This window comes from Chlorocebus sabaeus, chromosome 10 (genome assembly GCF_047675955.1).
Source record: "Chlorocebus sabaeus isolate Y175 chromosome 10, mChlSab1.0.hap1, whole genome shotgun sequence".
NCBI classification, from domain to species: Eukaryota; Metazoa; Chordata; class Mammalia; order Primates; family Cercopithecidae; genus Chlorocebus; species Chlorocebus sabaeus.
The window spans coordinates 36,654,955-36,675,937 of NC_132913.1; the positions used below are offsets into that span (position 1 = coordinate 36,654,955).

Below are 20,983 nucleotides of genomic sequence, written 5' to 3' on the forward strand. Positions count from 1 at the left end.
AGGACAAAAGCTTATTTAGCTGAAGAATTACAGTGTCAATCCCATGTAGGATGGTCTATGTGTTTACGCAAAAGTGCTCTGTGACAGAAACAAGTTATAAAACATTGATGTCTTAAAGCAACTAAGGGGTCTCTACTGGTAGCCAGGATTACTGTTTCCTAGTAGGAAAACTGGTAGAGAAAATTGAGTTCTTATAATAAATTCCATAACAGCAGCTTAGCTGTAAATGATTTTTTAAAAGTCACTTGACTGTGCAAACTGGTTAGAGCGGAAATATTTTAATGATATTTCAAGAGCTTAATGTCAACCATCAGTGTCCAATAAATGAAAATTACTTTTAGTGATACATCTGGAAATATGATGGTTTTTTGAGCCAAAGTCTCTCAAGCTTTGCATAGAATCTGAATTTTTATTTTTACTCTTGCCTGTTATATAAACTTCTTATATTTGTTAGAGAAAAAGAAGATAAATTAGACACTACTTGGGATATTGAAAAATGAATAAAATGTTAAGACATGTTAAATTTATTGTTGGCTCATTGAGAGAAAGAACGAAAGTCAATAATTTATTTAAGAAAAACAATTTTACTTAAAGAAAGGGCAATATTTTAATAAGCAGAAATAGGAGAGGGAATATATTTTCAAATGAAAGCAGCATCACTGGAATGAAAAATGTAATGTGCCAAAGTCGCTACTTTGAAGGGGAGCATGCTCATCTGAATGTAACATTTTGTTATATTCTTATAAAACCCTAACTTTATTTTCATTCTTATCTGTTTAATCATTTAACTAATATTTATCGAATACCCACTCTGTGTGATGGTGTTGTGGGAGGAAATTGTGATATTTGTGAATAAGATAGTCACAGTTTCTCTTTTCACAAAGCCTACATTTAGTGGAATTTTCGTTAATTGACTACTTCACACACTCATTATATTAGGTAAGATAAGGTATAGCTGTGTCTGGCATGAAATCTGAAGTGACAATAATTTAAACAATTGCCTAATGCAAATATAAATCTTTGGAACTCAAAGAGTGGCTCCATCATTATGAAAAACCTTGAGTCCTTTTATCTTGCTGCTCTGCCATTCTTAATCAGTGTATGTGTTTAGTCTTTGGAGTCTATTTCCTTTCACCTAGCATAATGCAGCTGAGATATGTAATGTTATTTATATCAATAGTCCATTCTTTATATGATTGGGTAGTATTTCATTCTATGCATGTACTGCAGTTTGCTGATGTATTCTCCAGCTGAGAGAATTTTGGTTTCAAAATTTTGTTGATAAAATTGCTATAAGTATTTGTTTACAGTTTTTTTGTGTGTGAACATAGGCCTTTTATTCCACTTGGGTAAATACAGAGATACCTTAGAGATACTGTGGGTTTGGTTCTAGACCACCTCAATAAATCAAATATCTCAATAAAGCAAGTCACACAAATTTTTTGGTTTCCCAGTACATATAAAAGTTATGTTTACACTATATGGTAGTCTATTAAGTGTGCAATAGCATTATGTCTAAAAAAGGACATACTTTAATTTAAAAATACTTTATTGCTAAAAATTGCTAACAATCATCTGAACCTTCAGCAAGACGTAATCTTTTTGCTGGTGGAGGGTCTTGTGTCAATGTTGATGGCTACTGACTGATCAGGGTGGTTGTTGCTGAAGGTTGGGGTGGCTGTGGCAATTTCTTAAGACAACAGTAAAGTTTGTCAAATAGATTGAGTCTTCCCTTCGCAAAATATTTCTTGGTAGCACATGATGATATTTGATAGTATTTTACTCACAGTCAGTCCTCTAAAACTCTACTGCTGCTTTATCTACTACATTTCTGAACTATTCTAATTGTTTGTTGTCAGTTCAACAACGTTCATAGAATCTTCACCAGGAGTAGATTCCATCTCACATAACCACTTTCTTTGCTCATGCATAAGAAGTAGCTCCTTATATGTAAAAGTTTTATCATGACATTGCAGCAATTCAGTCACATCTTCAGGCTGCACTTCTAATTCTCTTGCTATTTTCACCACATCAGCAGTTACTTCCTCCACTGAAGTCCTGAACCCCTCAAAGTCATACATGAGGGTTGGAATAACTTCCAAACTGCTGTTAATGCTGCTATTTTGACCTCCTCCCATGAGTCACAAATATTATTCATGGCATCTAGAATGGTGAATCCTTTCAGAAGACTTTCAATTGACTTTGCCCAGATCCATCAGCGGAACACTATCAAAGGCAGCTATAGCCTTACAAAATGTATTACTTGAATAATAAGACTTGAAAGTCAAAATGATTTGTTGGGAGAAAAGCTGAGTGTTGGGAGAGAAGCTGAGGCAGGGCTTGCATGTCTGCTAGACTTGCTGGCTCCTTGCTTCTAGCACTCCCATTATCTCAGGCAGCCATATTTTTTTTCATTCACTTGATACACTGTTTCCTTTCAACCCCCACATCCTCACCACCTGTTTGTTTGTTTGAGCACCAATAAATAGCATGGGCTCCCAGAGCTCGGGGCCTTTGCAGCCTCCACACTCGCGATGGCCCCCTGGTCCCACTTTCTCTCTCAAACTGTCTTTTTCTCATTCCTTTGACTCCACTGGACTTCTTCGCCCCCATGAGCTGGTGTTGGGTCTGATCACCCCAACATTCCTGGCTGCCCAACATGGGGTGACAAAGATCCCAGTGAAAGAATGCCAGAGCATGTGAAAGTGAAGGATACATCATCAAAGGATACCTGAGGACGTCTAAAAAAAGCTCCGTGGGAAAGCTGAGCACTCAGAAGAGCCAGGGTAACAATGGGACAAAGTGAAAGCAGACATTCTGCTTACTTAAGTTTTTTTAAAGTGTTTGTTATGAAGTTGGGGAGTAAAAGTTAGTACTCAGAGTTTGTTATCACTTTTTAGTACAGTAAAGCAGTTTAGCCCATGATTCCTGGAACGGGGGACTATGGAGTTGGATGAATGGGAGAGAATTGGAAGAGACTTTTTAAAAAAGGTGTATAAAGACCAAGCAATGACAGGTACCGTGGAGGGTGCTGCTGAGGCGATGATGGCAGAGGGACCCAAGGAAGCCAGAGGCTGCCCTCCCGGGGCACCATGAGGGCATGGGGACCACGAGCTCTTCCCTTCCCTGAGCGGTTCTCCTGCTGCCGCCATCCCATGCCCCTGCAGCGGCCCCCAGGGCCACAACTGCTAACAGGTCAGAGCCACCTGGCAGGCTCAGGAGGAGCCAGGAGGCGACCTCTAGCTCCTGTGCGGGGCTGCAGGAGCAGGCGGGGTGTGAAGCATCCAAAGCCGTGGTGCTGCAGGAGAGCCAGAGCAGCTGAGCACCTGTGGGTGCTCCCGGCAAGAGGACGAGTGGCTGCAGCAGTCCTGTTGTGGCTACCTCACCTGGCGCAGTGGCCCGGCCACCTTCCCCACCTGTTGCAGCCCCCAACCATCCCCACAGAGCTTCCCTTCATGTGGCGCTGCTGTCCCCTAGGCCATGGTGCCGCCATTCCCGTGGCTGGGCTATTGCAATCCCTTCTACTTCCTGAGCCCTGGGCTGTGGGGCCTGACCCCGGGGCAGCTGCTGGCATCAGCACCCCTGCTCCAGTCGTGGGCCTGGGACCCCGGGATCCTCATGTGCAGGCATCAGTCTGGGCCACTCCATTGAGGAAGGTAGGATCTGCAGCCCCTTCATGAAGCCCAAGTGAGACTGGGCAACAGGCAGGCAAAGAATATGTTATTCCATCATTGGACCACAGATTTATGGCAAGGATGGTGGATTTCTTTATTCTCTTCTTTGTAAAAGCAACCATTATCTTCAGCATTATGCACCACAGTGGGATAAAGGATAGCTCTAAGTTTGCTATGCACCATATAATGGAAGAAATAGATGAAGACACATCAATGCAAGACTTGGAGAAAATGATGGTTATGGCTCTTATATACAGATTATTAATTTGTTTGTTTTTATGAGATAATTTGCATTTGGGGAGCAGGTGGAGCTACCCCAGGGAAGTTCCTGGTGGGGCTTTGAGTTGTGACATGTGATACATTAGTGCTTATTGCACTAAGTTGGGTTTTAGTGATTCCTTTCTCAAATGCATTACAATGTCCACTATACGAGCTTTGATCAAAATTTTTTTGATTGCTTGTTTTTTCCCTGCTTTCATCACACTGCTGTTTTTCCAACTTAATCAAACAGTCTATGACAATGTAGCAGGAACCATTGTGGTAAAAAGAAATGGGGTCAGATGTTTCCCCCCCAAAGATCTGATTTCCACACACTATGATGACAAGACTAAATTATGTATCAAGGCCGTCAGTATCCCTGGGTTACACTAATTGATGATTTAGAAATTAAAGCAGTCATTCCAGTGTGATGCAGCTGACTATTCTAAAAGTATTGATTTTACCTGAATACCAAAGAACTTTTCCAGAAGAAAAACCTATTAAATTCAAGTATTAAAATTTTTAGATCAGAAAGGCAAATGATTTTATAAACAATGGACAATACATACTTTCTTAAGATCTAAGGCACTTTCTTAAGATCTAAGAATTTGCTGAAAGCATTTTCAGCTTTGAAATCTCCAGATGAAACTTTAAAGTTTATTTTGGTTTATCCCAAAACAATGAAAAATGTCCAGTTGTGTTTTGCAAACATCTATGTAACTCATCTTTTAGCTCATACTTCCTGGGGAGCCACCAAAGAAGCTCCCCATGAGAGTTAGGGGACCCTTACCCTCAGAAACAGTCAGTCTACTACTTGGAAGGTCTAGTCTAAATTTAACAGGTGTAACTATACATACAGGAATAATTGACTCTGATTCTACTGGAGAGATTCAATTAATTATTAGTTCCCTGACTCCGTGGTCTACCTCCCCAGGAAAAAGAAGTGCTCAGTTGTTGCTGTTACCTTACATAAAATTAGGAAGCAGCACAGTGAAAAGAACAGGAGGCTTTTGTAATACTAATCCAGCATGAAGGGCTGTGTATTGGGTTAATCAAGTGTCTGACAAAAGACCTATTTGCACAGTAACTATTCAGGGAAAAGATTTTGAAGTAGTAGATACTGGAGCCGATGTCTCTATTGTTGCTATAAATCAATGGCCCCAGCATTGGCCTAAGCAAAAGGCATCCATTGGTATTGTTGGAGTAGGAGCTACCTCGGAAGTTTTTCAGAGTTCTTTGATTTTACCATGTCAAGGGCTAGATGGTCGGGACTGGACAATTCAGCCTATCATTACATCTATTCCTGTCAATTTATGGGGTAGAGACTTATTGCAACAATGGGATGCTGAAATATCTATTCCTATGGATCAATATAGTAATCATAGTAGACAAGTGATGAAAAATACAGAATATCGCCTCGGAAAAGGACTAGGAAAAGATAAAAATGGCCAATCAGAACCTTTAGGATTAAAAGGGCAAACAGATCGGACCAGACTGGGGTGTCATTTTTAGGAGCGGCTGTTGTTGAGCCTCCGGCTCCCATTCCTCTTATTTGGCTAACTGCCAAACCGGTTTGGGTGGAGCAATGGCCACTGAAACAGGAGAAACTGGAGGCTTTAAAAGAACTGGTGCAGGAACAATTGCAAAAGGGACATATAGAACCTACTTTCTCCCCTTGGAATTCTACTGTGTTTGTCATTAAGAAAAAATCAGGGAAATGGAGAATGTTAACAGATTTAAGGGCTCTTATTGCTGTGATTCAACCCATGGGCATGATATAACCAGGGCTGCCCTCCCCAGCAATGATCCCAAAATACTGGCCTCTCATAGTGATAGATCTGAAGGATTACTTTTTTTCTTACTATTCCTTTAGCTGCCCAAGATTATGAAAAATTTGTTTTTACTGTTCCTGCCATAAAATTAAGAACCAGCAGACAGATACCATTGGAAGGTACTACCACAAGGCATGCTAAATAGTCTGATTATTTGTCACACTTATGTTGGGAAAGCTATTAAGCCAGTTAAAGAACAGTTTAAAAAATGTTATATCATCCATTCCATGGATGATATTCTGTGTGCAGCTGAAACTAGGGAAGAACTGATGTTGTACTACAAACAGTTAGAAAAGGCTGTAAATGTAGCAGGGTTAATTATAGCCTCCAATCAAATCCAAACTTCTATTCCCTTTCAATAAAGCCAAGGCTACATTTTTTTCAACAATGGAATATTACCCATACTATGGGTATTCCATATAACTCACCAGGACAAGCAATAGTGGAAAGAGCTAATCGTACTTTAAAAACTCAAATACAAAAGCAAAAGGGAGGGGACCAGGAATATAAGACACTGCATATACAATTGCGTTTAACTTTATTAATATTAAATTTTTTAAACTTACAAAAAGATCAACCCATGACTGCAGCTGAACAACACCTGACAGGACAAAAGAAGAATAAAAAGGCTGGACACGATATATGGTGGAGGGATGCACATACAAAGAACTAGGAAAAAGGAAAGACAATTTTATGGGGAAGAGGATTTATGTCTCTCCAGGTGACAATCAGATGCCTGTGTGGGTGCCCACCCAATATCTGAAGATCTATCATGAACCACAGCATCTAGCACCTGTACAGTGCAAATTGAAGGTTGAGGGATTGCTTTTAAGCCTTCATTTGCTTACTCTGTGCCTTCTGTTATAAGGGACCTGCTTCTTGTTGTCAATAGTAAGTTTTACCCTGGTAATTAACCAAAGAGGCAGAAACTGAGTTACAAAGGTTTCAGCAATGGCATGCCTCCCAGCTACAGCCACAAAAGTTTTTGCTTCTGTTTCAGTAGATTTACTAACGTGGGGGTGAGGGTATGCTTGTGTTTTTGCAGGAGATGAACAACCATGTAGATACCCTCAAGATGTGTACCACCATAGAACAGGAGACTGGAAGGACCCATGGATCCCAACCATGGACTGGGTTCCCCCAGTATGAGCCATGCTGAGAAACTGCTGGAACACCAAGGTTTTACCTATAGTTGCTTAACGGACCAATGCTTTCTGACTGAACTCCTCTCTACCCTGAATACAAGAGACCCTAATAGGTAGGCAGGAGTATCATCGTCCTTATTCAGCATGAAGAAGTACAGAAGATGGACCTTCATCCTTATGCAACCCCTAGGATTAAGGGTCTTCTTGTAAAAGGGAAAGAGGAGATATGTGGGAAGCATTTGAACCACAGCAACTCCATTTTGAATACGGGCTAAGAAAAATGAAGCTGGATCACCAACTGGCAATTAAGGGCTATACAGCCTGCAATTGCCTTGCTCAATTAATTATAAAAGAGGCCACCTTATGCTAGTAATAATGATAGCTGTGGTGGTTTTTACAAAAAAGAGAAGAGGGGGCATGTTGGGAGAAAAGCTGAGTGTTGGGAGAGAAGCTAAAGCAGGGCTTTCATGTCTGCTAGACTTGCTGACTCCTTGCTTCTAGCACTCCCATTATCTCAAGCAGCCATGTTTTTTCATTCACTTGATACACTGTTTCCTTTCAACCCCCACATCCTCACCACCTGTTTGAGTACCAATAAATAGTGTGGGCTCCCAGAGCTCAGGGCCTTTGCAGCCTCTGCACTCTTGATGGCCCCCTGGTCCCATTTTCTCTCTCAAACTGTCTTTTTCTCATTCCTTTGACTCCACTGGACTTCTTCGCCCCCACGACCTGGTGTTGGGTCTGATCACCCCAACAATGACTCCCTGCTCTATGAGCTGCAGAATTGATGTGTTATCAAGCAAGGAAACACATGAATCTCCTTGTACATTTTCATCAGAGCTCTGAGATGAGTAAGTGAATTGTCAATGAGTAGTAGTCGTTTTGAAATAAATCTTTTTTTTTTTTTTCTAAGCAGTAGGTCTCAGCAGTGGGCTTACAATATTCAGCAAACCATGCTGTAGACAGATGTGTTGTCATATAGACTTTGTTGTTCTATTTAAAGAACATAGACAGAGTAGATTTAGTATAATTCTGAAGGGCCCTAGGATTTTTGGAATGGTAAATAGGGTAGCTTCACTAGCTGCATCAGCCCCTAAAAAGAGAGTTGGTCTGCTTTGTGAAGCTTTAAAGTCAGGCATTGACTTCTCTATAGCTATGAAATTACTAGATGGAATCTTCTTCCTATGGAAGGCTGCTTTGTCTATATTGAAAATCCGCTGTTTAGTGTAGCCACATTCATCAATGATCTTAGCTAGATATTCTAGATAACTTGCTGCAGCTTCTCCATCAGCACTTGCTGTTTCACCTTGTGCTTTCATGTTAGGGGCATGGCTTCTTTCCTTCAACTTCATAAACCAATCTCTAGTAACTTTTTTTTTCCTGCAGCTTTTTCACCTCTCTCAGCCTTCATAGAAATCAAGAGAGTTAGGGCCTTGCTCTGGATTAGGCTTCTGCTTAGGGGAATGTTTTAGCTATCTTTAATCTGAACCACTGAAACTTTCTTCATATCAGCAACAAGACTGTTTTGCTTTCTTATCATTCTTGTATTCACTGGAGTAGCATTTTTAATTTCCTTCAAGGACTTTTCCTTTACAATTATAATCTGGCTAATTGGCACAAGAGGCCTAGCTTTGGCCTATCTCAGCTTTCGATACCTTCCTCACTAAGCTTAATCATTTTTAGCTTTTGATTTAAAGTGGGAAACATACAACTTTTCCATTCACTGGAACACTTATGGGGAATTGTAGGGTTATTAATGGCCTATTTTCAATACTGTTGCACCTCAGGGAATGGGGAGGCTGGAGGAAAGAGAGATGGAGAATGGCTTGTTGGTGTGTAACAGTCAGAACACACACATTTATCAATTAAGCTTGCTGTCTTATTTGGGCACGGTCCATGGCCCCTCAAGACAACTACAATAGTAACAACAAAGATCACTGATCACAGGTCACCATAATGAATACAATAATAATGAAAACGTTTGAAATATTGTGAGATTTACTAAAATGTGACACAGAAACACAAAGTGAGCACATGTTGGGAAAATGGCACTGATAGACTTGTTCAATGCAGAAGTACTTCAAACCTTCAATTTGTTAAAAAAAAAAATGCAGTATCTTTGAAATGCAATGAAGTGAAGTGAAATAAAACAATATATGTCTGTATGTAGGAGTAGGATTATTGGGTTATATGGTTAGGTGTATATTGAATTTTATAAAAGTGGCAAAACTATTTTTAGTGTGGACATACCATTTTGCACCCTCCCCAGTGCTGTATGAGAGTTTCAGTTGCTCTGCAGCCTCATCAACACTTGGTATTGTCAGGTGTTTTTTTTTTTTTTTTTGACATTCTAATAAGTGTCTAGAAGTTATCATTGCAGTTTTAATTAGCATTTCACTAAAGACTAATGATATTGAGCATCATTTCATGTGCTATGTCACCCATATATCTTCTTTGGTAAAGTCTCTGTTCAAATCTTTTGGCCATTTAAAAAAATTTGGTTGGTTTCTTATTGTTGAGTTTTGAGAGTTCTTTGTATGTATTAGCTACAAGCCCTTTGTCAGGTGTATGCTTTGCAACTATTTTCTCCCAGTCTATGCTTGTCTTTTTATTCTCATAACCGAGTTGTTTGCAGAGAAAATGTTTTAACTTTTAGAAAGTCCAACTGATTTGCTTTTTGTTATGTATTGTGCTTTTGGCTTTGCAATTTCAACCTTCAATTTTTATATATTAAAATTTCTAAAAAAAAGAATTCCTCCTAGCAATAACAGATTATCTACATGTATGTAAATAATAATTACCTATATCTCCTAAATGTGAAATTAAATAAGAAGACATTAGATAATTTGTGCAGAAAACACAGATTAGAGTTGAGAAAGATGAGACAAGGATCTAATAATTTTTAAAACACGGAACTAATGTCTTTTCAATTTTGGGTAATAGTTGCGTGTAAACACATGAAATAAAATGCCTCGTGGGGTTTCAAATACCAATTCATTTATTTACCCATTCATTTTAGAATATTTACTGACACCCACTATAAACCAGGCACTGTGTTCTACATGGGGGTATATAGATTCATATGATGGGACCAAGAACTTGCAATAAATAGATAAATGGATAACACAATGTGGTAAGAAGTGTGATTGACACATGTTCAAAATGAACCAGGTTTCTATTTGTACGTGTAGTAGTGTCTTCATGCCTATCTCAGTTTGAAATTGTTCATGTGACTATTTGATCTAAAGTGTTTCTCTCCTACTCGGGTGATGGGTACACTACAATCTGACTTCACCATCATAGAATTCACCCATGTAACCAAAAACCACTTGTACTTCCAGAGCTATTTAAATAAAAATATACATTAATTTAAAAAATCAGAAAGGGCTGCTTTTAAAATAATCAATAAACAAGGCTGGGCATGGTGGCTCATGCCTGTAATCCAAGCACTTTGGGAGACCAGGATGGGCGGATCACCTGAGGTCAGGAGTACAAGACCAGCCTGGCCAAAATGGTGAAACCCCATCTCTTTACTAAAAATACAAAAATTAGCTGGGCACCAACAACTCAGGAGGCTGAGATATGAGAATCGCTGGAACCTGGGAGGCAGAGGTTGCAGTGAGCCAAGATTATGCCACTGCACTCCAGCCTGGGCGACAGAGCGAGACTTTGTCTCAAAAGCAAAAACATAAACAAAACAACAACAAAATAATCAATAAACAGATCTGTAGTGAGAGCTGGGCAAGTTGGGAAGGTGCAGGGTGAGACCAACTGTGGTAAATGTGAGCTGGCAGACTCAGCAGCAGTGAAACAGAGGATGGCACTCTGCTGTGTTGGGCAGCGGTGAGGAGAGGGCTTAACATAAATAAAAAAAAAATTAAGTGCATCTCTCTCTTCGTGCACTCCAGGAGTATAAAGAAGGCGTTGCTTAATTCTGCCCTGGCAGTTTCGAAGACTTGATTTTTAAAAAGGTGGGATTTGAAGTGAATCTTGAAGCAAAGATAGGAATTGCTGTTGAGGCAGGAGATAGTTGAGAAGGAAGAGAAGGACAGCATTCTAGCACTGTGAAATCTTAGACACGGGTGTGTGAAGGTCCATGGACAGACAGTTGTATGTGGAGTAGAACCATCCTGCCTGCATAAGTGTGAGGACAGAAGACAAGACCAATGTGGAAGGCTGGGAACAGACTGGGAAGGAAACGCCTTGCCAACCAGGCTCTATTTGAACTTCCTAAAAGTGGGGTTGGGGGACTGAAGAATTTTAAGCTTGAAAGTGACATGATTACATTAGTGATTCTCGAATAGAGAGGGCACCGTGTGGCCGACTGGAGAGCAGAGCAGTGAAAGCCTGTTGCTGAAGCGCTGGTAAGGCATGATGAGGTCTGGCAGTGAAATAGAGATGCTGGGAGGGATGGATCTGGAAGTCATCCTAGGAGACAGAAACACAGGACTGGGCGATTGATAAGATGTGAAGGGAAAAGCAGAAGGAAGATTTAACATTTTCGCTCTTCTGATGACTGAGGAGTGTTGCATGTTGGTAGTCAACATATTTTTAAAATTTTTAAAATTAATATTAATGTTCTTTAGAAAATACCATAAAGAACAAGAAAACCATCCATTATCCCAACACGCAGAGATAACCACTGCAGACATTTCATATGCATGTATTTCTAGCCTTCTTTGAAAATATATTTCTGAAAAGAGATCCTAAGGGTTCCATCTCTACCAGGAACTCGGCTCTCATAAATTGCATTAATACGTTAACCTTCACTTTGAGCCCAAATATGAGTATTTTCACTAAACTATACACTGATTTTTTTTTAATAAAGTAAGTACATGGACTGGAACTGCCAACTGGAAACTAAATGAGTGTCAGCAGTGACACCTGGGACATGCCCTCATTAGTAGATGCTAACCCGCAGAGGTAACCTGCCTAGACACAGAGGGACATTTCCAATATCAGGTTAATTAATATTCAATTCATTCACCCCGCTGAGCCCTGCAGGAAGACAGCCCGGCAGCGATCTCCACCTTGAGGGGGCGCTGTTTTTTGCCTACCTGAACCCTGAGCTTGGGCAAGCCTGTGCACATACACTAACAGAAAAACTTTCTGAGGTCTACCAGCTGTCGATCAAAAACAGGTTATCCTAGGCCCTTCCAAAAAGAGGGACTGGGGAAGGAAGTTTAAAAAAAGAATAAGAATGCTTTTATGTCGAGATGGATAGATTATTTGGAAGATCGAAGGCAGGGTGGTTCAGGAGAGGCCTGAGAAAATGCTCCAGGGGTAGAAAATCCAAGGAGAAAGTGAAGGGGTCTCAAGGATGGACAAATAGCCACAGGGCGGGCCGCCCTCACGAAGGTAGACTTGCAAGCCATGTTCAGGGCGGCGGTGGGGACGCTGGTTCCGAACTCCCGGGCATACCCGCGGAGTCCTTCCTCCAGATCTTCCCGGGGACCTGGTCACCCCGGCTCCCCGCCGGGCCCCCGCGCTGCTCTGAAAGTAGGACTATGACCCACTTCCACTCTAAGACTCTAGATCGAAACGTCCAGGGGGGTCAGACAGGATTTACAACAAGGAAGAGAAAAACCAATACGTCCCAAGAGGGCTGCAGGGGCTTTACCTGGAGAAAGGCTTGGGCAGAGGGTGGCAGTATTATGCCCTGGACTTTTTTTCACCAAAACCCATAACCGGATTCCCACTTCCTAAGACCTGCTTTCCTGGCTCTTCCCACCGTCTCCATCCTCTGCCCAGCAGCCTGGGTCTTTTACTGCAAATGTCAAGTGGTCTCTGCCTGCCCTGGGTTAGGAGCTTCAGTTGCTCTTGAGCTCTGCGGTCCGACGTATTTCGCTGGGCCCAGGGGATGGCTGGGGTCATTTCACACTGCCGGGCCTCCTGCCACGCACGCAACCGACTGGCTGGCGGCCAGGGAGAGGCGCAGGGGGTCGCGCACAGGAAGGAATCGGTGCACCCTCAGCAAACACTGCTCGCTTCCAACGCTCACTGGGAACAGGCTTCCCAGGCAGGTCCCAAATATCTCCAGTTCCGCTCACCCTGCGGGCAGGAGCGCGGCGCCCCGGTGCCCCACCTGCGCCGGGCGGTCGGCTCCCGCGGGCCAGAGTTTGCAGACTTGGCGCTCAGGCCGATTCTCCTGGAGTTGGGTCGCGCGCGCCGGGCCAATGAGCGCGCCCCGCGGAGGGCTCCGCTCCCCCCGCACGCGCTGATTGGTCCCGCGGCCCTCGAGGCCGGGCCGGCCGCGGCTGCGGGCGGCGGCCAGTGCCCGGCGCGAGTGGGAGTGGCGCGCGCGCCCCCAGCCGCCCCCCGCCTCTCCCCGCCGAGCTCCCTCGCTCCCTCCTACTCGCTCCCTCCCTGAGCTCCCGGGCTCCGGCAGCGCGCTGGCGGGGCTCCGCATTGCACACTCTGGGGGCGCCGCAGTGTTCGTGGGATGGGGCAGCGGGCTGCAGCTGGCGGCCGGAATCCGCGCGCAGCCCGGGTGAGTAGAGGCGGGCTTCCCGGGAGAGCACAAAAGAACAGGGGGTTGGTGCCAGCGGCCCCGGCTCAGGCGGGGCCTGGCCAAGCCAGGGAGTGCGCTGAGTCGCTGGAACTACCCAGTGTTAGGGCAGCCCCCTGGGGCCAGAGGAACTGGGGTCCCGGCCTCTGGCGTTTTGCTCCGAGTGGGCAGAGAGCCCAGCGCGCAGCCTTAACGGATCCAGAGGGGCGTGTGTACTCGTGTGTGTTGGGCTGGCGCGTGGAGGGTGGAATGGAAAGGTCAGGAGCTGCCAAGTTCAAGGCTGGAGGAACCTTTCCCAGGAGTAGTAATTCTGCATCTTCCCACGGCCCAGCATGCGTCCACCAGGAACTCCAGCTGGAGGGAGTTCCAGGGCGGCGGACTGGCAGCACCCCACATGTTGCTGCGGTGCGGGGGGCGGTGGTGGTGGCCCTGCTGCGCTCACCCGGAGCTTCTGAGGGAGGTGCAGTGTGCTGGGGGTACCTCCCCGCAGCTGCAAGACCACGCTAGGCCTTTCAGCCATTCACCCCGACGACCCGGGGAAGGGGCCATCCACCCACAGAGTTGGGATTTGGCTTTGGGCTTGACTTGGCGACCTGTTTTACTCTCTGGTAACAGCAGTTCGGTTGATTCACATTTGGCTAAGCGTTCAGCTACAACCTAAAGCTCGCTGTCTGACGGTGTGACTCACTCCGACCCCCACCATCTCTGCGGCTGCCCTCCTCCAGTCCCCTCTCCCGCCCCAGTATCTGCCCTGCTCCTCACTGCGAGGCTCAAAACTTGGTGTTTGAGCATGATTGCCTTCGGTGTGGTCCTTGGCATTTTCAAGTGTCACAATCACATCCCGTTTCCTAGAGGACTCCGAAAACTTGTTATAATGGGATAGGGGGAGAGAATTGGGTGGGGGTTGGGGGGATGGAAGAGGGTCTTTGGTAGTGACTTGTTGGAAGAACAGCATTGACCTCCCAGAGCATATGACAAAAAGAATGTTAAGCTTCTTTCTCTGGTAACCTACCCAAGGTGTGACCTCCAAAATTCAATTTTCTTTGTGGGAGGCAAGGGAGTTTAGATTCTCCAGGGGGAAGCTTATTTCTTGTTAAATTGACTTGCGGTGACATACACTCTGTTCTGCTCTGCTCTGGCCAGCCATTGCAGATGCCATGATATTATTAGAGCAATTCCCTTAAAGCCATTACATTTTCTTTCGAGTGAGAGGAACTTGAGCTAGCTGTTTAAAATTTGGGATCTGCACCTTATTTCTCTAGAAGACATTAATGGTTACTGTATATGCGCTCACGTGTACCAAGTTTGCAAAAGATATTTGTGCAATCGCCCATGAAATGGCTTAATGCACATTTATGTTAAACCCATTTAAATGTAAAACATCTATCTGTTTTCAGTTTTAGTTTCCACCTCGACCAAAGGCACCAGACTGAAATAGGACTTAAAAGAGGCTTAAATAGATGTTTATAGAACTCTGGTCCTGAGAGCACACAGTAAGCTTGCTGAGCTTGTAGGCACACAAAGCTTGTTAAAAATTGTAAATTGGTTCCTTGGGTTAAAAATAAAGGAAATGCTTCCAGACCAAATAAGACAGACAGTTGATGAAGCTACACTCTGAAACTGTTGACAGTCTTTGTAAGGTGAATGTTTATAGTACCTAATGAATAAATGGGGCTGATTTTAGGCAAATAATGTCAAGTAAAAAACCATACCATGTGTTGTATCATACTGGATAGTTTATATGGCACATTGAAATCTGCTGTTAAAGTGTCTGAGGAAATCATATCTTTATCATCCCCATTTCACAGATGAAACAACTGAGGCTTTCAAAGTTTGACTTTTCCAAGATCAATAGAAGAGTTTAAAGTCAAGTGTTTTTCAAATTCTTTCCTCCCTCACTCCTCCCCTTCTTTCCTTCCTTTTTGGTGTTTACCTACTTCTGATTTCCTCACCTTTTTAGTGTGTAACCTGTGGCTTGAGGGACCAGTATGAGTCATCCCCAAAAGGCTTTGCTGTCTGTAAATATCACTTAGCTCCCACCAACGTGAGGGCTGATAGAGATTTAAGGTGAAAACTAAGAATGATTTTAGAGAGCTACCCTTTTTTCAAAGAGATACATTAGTTTTGCTAATGAGTTGTTAAAGGTACATACAATCAAAACCCTAAAGGACGATGTCCTAATGGTAATGTTTCAGAAAAACCCAGGAACAGTAGGAGAGATGCGTGAGAAATAGGTAAGTCTCCTATTTTATAAACACACTCTTTGTAAGCTCTGTAGACAAGTAACAATAGAAACAATAAATGAGTATCTCATTAGTGCTATTATTTTTAAAGAGAATTGACAAAATTGATGACTTAAATAAAATCAGAACTGCTCTGGAAACACAAAAAGCACCCACTTATCAAAAGTCCTGAAATCCTCATTGACTTGTGTACAAATGTAGCAGAAGACATTGGTTAAAGAGAAATCATATTTTTACTTGCAAAGCTAGTAATAAGAAGCATAAAGATATCTGTCTCTCTGATTATTTTTTAAGGACTCATCATTTGCAAATCTTTTCTTGGAATATGATTGCTTACAGTATTTACTTGTGTCATTGCATAATATCTATTAATGGGATTAATTTCATTTGCAATAATGTGGTGAAGTGTTGAGCTTACTAGTAGTAAGTCTTGTAAGTATGCGGGCTTTGGATTCAATTCTTGTCTTAGCATATACTAACTGTGGAACTTCAAAAGATGATTGAACTTCTCTGTGCTTTGGTTTTCTTATGTGTAACGCATGAATAATGCACCTACCTCATGCAGTTTTTAAAATTTATTCATGCAGCAAATATTTAGTGATTGCCTATTATGTACCAACTCTGCTCTAGATGCTAGGGATACATGTGCAAACTCCTTGCCAGTGAAGTTTACCATCTGGTGCCTGACATCTAATGACACAATGCATTTAAAATGCTTGGGATGGGACCTGACACCTACCAAATGCCCCGTTATTGTTAGCTGTTGGTATCACACATTCTTTCAGGAAATGTTCAGAGTGCCTACCAGATGTAACACAGATTGCAGCATGTAATGATGAATGATATGTATTTCAATTCAATTAAGACTTCTAATGGAAGAGGGGACTCCAAAGAAAGACATCAAGAGTATAATCAGTCTCTAAAAAGGAATTCAATGCTGATATGTTAGGGAAGAAATGAAAAGAAATAATTTACCCGTAAGAAAGTGGGGAGCGTATGAATTACCTTATAGGAACCCAAAAGTGGTAAGAAAAACAAGTCTTGTACCCAAGCTCTGTAAAACACTAAACACATAGGGAAAACATGCAGGGAAAGTAAAGAAAAGAAAAAGAAAGCTTACTTGGATACATATAATGAAAAAGGAAAACTCGAAAGGTCAGTTTATTAAATTGACCTTATGAAGGGCAACAGATCCCAGGCATACTAGAAATGGGGTAACCAAAAGTGAATTTGTTAAAAAAAAAAATCCTTGCAATGGATTTCCAAAACAATAATGAAAGTCCCTTAAATACTGTGAAATAAGGATTATGGAACTACTCGTCTTTCATCATACCAGAGATGTACTGGGAGATAAAAAGAGATAAAACAGAGTGTAAATGAATTCTTTGCTTCTGTTTTTGCTGAGTAATATTCCTACACCCAGGCTTTCTCAAGCAATACACACATTGGAGGTAATAGATCAAGAAGTGGCAAGTGCTGAGGATATTCCAGACCTAATCAGCAGACTAGTTAGAGATAAATCACCGAGACTAGATGGCCTTCACCTAGGTATATTGAAGAAGCCTGGTGTATGTGACAGCAATCTGGGGTATTGCTGGGGCATTGGCTGGTGTCTTTAGGGGATCCAGTCAGGGGGAGGGTTTCCAGAAGGACTGGGGGCAAACATACCAGGCCAGTGTCCCTGTGGATGATTGGGAGATGGATATTCAAAGTAAACACAGATTACAGCAAGTCACAGTTTTTTTTTTTTCTGAAGAAAAGAGGGATTGACGTATTAGAGTTAAAGAAGGAAAATACAGTCATGCACCTCATAACAATGTTTGGGTCAAGAATGCACTACTTATGTGATGGTGGTCCCATACGAGTATAATGGAGCTGAAAAATTCCTATCACCTAGTGACATCTTAGCCGTGGTGATGTTGTGGCACAACACATTACTCACCTGTGGTAATGCTTGTGTAAACACACTTACTGTGTTACCAGTGTTATAAGAGTATAGCACATACAATTATGTACAGTACGTAATCCTTGAGAATGATATTAAATACCTATGTTACTGGTTTATGTATTTACTGTTAATGTGATTTATCATTATCTTAGAGAGTACTCCTACTTATATTTTTAAAAAGTTAACTGTAAACAGCCTCAGGCAGGTCCTTCAGGAGGTATTCCAGAAGAAAGCATTGTTATCATAGGAGATGTCAGCTCCATGCATGCTATTGCCCCTGAAGACCTTCCAGTGGGACAAGATGTGGTGGTGGAAGACAGTGATATTGATGATCCTGACCCTGTGTAGGCGCAGGCTAATGTGTGTGTTTATGTCTTAGTTTTTAACAAAAAAGTTTAAAACATGTTTTTATTTAATAGCAAAAAAGCTTACAGAATAAGGATTTGAAGAAAATACATTTGTACCATGTGTTTGTGTTTTAAGCTAAGTGTTATTACAAAGGAATCGAAAAGTTAAAACATATAAAAATTTGTAAAATAAAAAAATTACAGTAAACGAAGGTTAGTTTATCATTGAAGAAAGAAAAACTGTTAAAATGAATTTAGGGTAGCCTAAGTCTAGTATATATAAAATCTATAGTAGTCTACAGTAATGTCCTCAGCCTTCACATTCACTTCCCATTCACTCACTTGCCACTCACTCACTCACCCAGGGCAACTTACAGTCCTGCAAGCTCCATTCATGGTAAGTGCCCTATATAGGTGTATCTTTTTTCTTTTATACGGTATTTTTATGGTACCTTTTCTATGTTTAGATACACACATGCTTACTATTGTGTTACAGTTGCCTGTAGTATTTAATACAGTAACATACTGCACAGGTTTGTAACCTAGGAACAAAAGGCTATACCATATAACCTAGGTGTGTAGTAGGCTTCAGGCTTGTGTAAATACACTCTGTGATGTTCACACAGTGACAAAAATCACCTAATGATGGCTTTCTCAGAACTTATCCCCATTGTTCTGTGATACATGACTATATGTTTGTTGCTAAGTGTTACAGGAAATATATTTTAATGTTTCAGAAAGCCTAACCTTGTTTCCAATTCCAGTTCCCTCCTCATTCATGACCGTTTCTTATGAATGGGAAATTGGCTAAGGAAACAAGAAACAAAAAATGGAGATCAATAGGTATGTCTCTGAGTGGACAAATAGCCTCTTCCAAGAATTAGTTTGGGGATGGTCTAATTTAACACTTTTATAAATGTTTACGGGTGATATGCAGTTCTTATGGTAAGTGAAAACCAAGCTGCTAAAGTTGAACTATAGAAATAACTTAAAAGACAATCTAAATAGGAAGAAAAATAATAGAAGATTATAGTCAAAATGGAAGATCGAAGATAAGTGTACTTGGAAAAAGCAATCCCAAGAACATTTATAGGAGATACTTTTAAATTCTGTTCCCATCAGCAGACAACATAGCTGGCTAATAGTCTCTCAGCGCTCTAAAAACATGTGTCCACCAAGTTAAAGTCAATGTTAGAAAAAGGGTAGGATATAAAACTGTATTAATGTGGTGCTATTTTAAAAATATATATGGTTGAATAAGTTTATATAAATAAATCCTCTATGTAGAAGGAAATATATCAAAATATTAACGTGACTATCTCTAAGTATTATGGGATTAGAAGTGATTTTTATTATCTTCTTTTACCTGTTTTCTCCAAATTTTCTACATTAAACACATATTATTCTTATAAGACAAAACATTATGAAAATAAGATTTAGTATTATAATCTCAGGATTCGTGTAGTCTTAATAGAAAGGCTCAATTGATTATCATTTCTTTGTCTTCTGAAAATCTGTAGTTGAAAATGTTGCCTTTTTCTCCCCTCTGAATTCCCCATGTGAAAAGGGCAGCATGTTGAAATAACTTTTTTTTTTTTTTTTTGTATTTAGTGTTAGGAAAAAATGTGGTTGAAGATGAACACCTGTGCTTTTTAAAATAGAACTAGGAAATGTAAAAAGATTTTGTTTTTGCCGTAACTCTTAGGATTCGAAGAACCAAGTTATAGAAGCATTGCTCATTTCTTTCTAGACAGTAAGTGCTATGAGGACAGGCACCAAATCTGTTTCTTTCCTTTCTATGTAGTGCTTGCCTTGGTGTCTAGCACAGAAGACTCTCCCAGTAAATATGTTTGAATGTTTTGAATTGAATGAAAGGATTGAAAACTCTGATAGGCATGTAGAAATTTGAAATAAGAAGAGTTTTTAGGGCCCATTGTATCCTCTGAGGTCATATGATTCACTCACGTCTTAGTTTAATTGTTTCTCTGTAAGTTATCTTGGCAGTCTTTGTACCATATGACCCCAGGGCCACGAAAGTGGTTTGTGCTGGTCATCTGGGATCCTCTGGCTTATTCTCAATTTTTGATCCAGCTCCTGCCACTGGCATCCATCTCTCATTTCAGTTTGTTTTGTGCTTTGAGGCTGGTGTTTTGTTTCTTTTCCTTGGCTCTGGATTTTATCTCTCTTTCAGGCTTTGCCTTGGGTTCATTATCTTTTTCTCCCACTGTGGACACCAGTGTATATAATCCCAGTTAGCTCAGGCCCCCTTTTAAAAAAACTTTAATTATTGGTTCAGGGGTACATACACAGGTTTGTTATATAGGCAAATTGCATGTTACAGGGATTTGGTGTACTGATTATTTCCTTACCCAGGAAAGAAGCATAGTACTCAATAGGTAATTTTTCATTCTTCACTCTCCTCCCACCCTTTACCCTCAAGTAGACCCCAGTGTTTGTTGTTCTCGTCTTTGTGTCCATGTGTTCTCAATGTTTAGATCCCACTTATAAGAGCATGTGGTAATTGGTTTTCTGTTCTTGGATTAGTTCACTTAGGATAATGGCCTCCAGCTTCATCCATTTGGCTGCAAAGTATGTGATCTCATTCTTTTTTATGGCTGCATAGTATTCCGTGGTGTTTATGTACCATGTTTTTTAAATCCAGTTTACTGTTGATGAGCATTTAGGCTGGTTCCATGTATTTGCTATTATGGATAGTGTTGCAGTGAACATACACATTCTTGTGTCTTTATATGGAACAATTTGTATTCGTTTGGGTATATATCCACTAATGGGATTGCTGGGTCAAGTGGTAATTCTGTTTCAAGTTCTTTGAGAAATCACCAAACTGCTTTCCACAATGGCTGATACAATTTACAATCCCACCAGCAGTGTATATAAGAGTTCCCTTTTCTCTGCAACCATGTCAGCATCTTTTATTTTTTGACTGACCCTTCTTGATAAGCTAGAATCTTTTACAGAGTGGTTTATACCACAAACTATTAAATATTAACAATTGAATGTTACTATG

At 41.4% G+C, this 20,983-nt stretch overlaps 1 protein-coding gene and 1 pseudogene across 1 annotated transcript in view; both read left to right on the forward strand.

The window, feature by feature from the left end:
- The first annotated feature begins 3,045 nt into the window (after nucleotides 1-3,045).
- Nucleotides 3,046-4,325, forward strand: LOC103218285 (protein FAM8A1 pseudogene; annotated as a pseudogene).
- An 8,887-nt stretch (nucleotides 4,326-13,212) lies between these two features.
- The window catches only part of LYPD6 (LY6/PLAUR domain containing 6), a 142,173-nt gene continuing 134,402 nt past the window's right edge, over nucleotides 13,213-20,983 (forward strand). The window contains exon 1 of the mRNA XM_007964949.3: nucleotides 13,213-13,399. The gene's annotated coding sequence lies outside the window, so the exon portion shown is untranslated. The remainder of the gene's footprint in view (nucleotides 13,400-20,983) is intronic.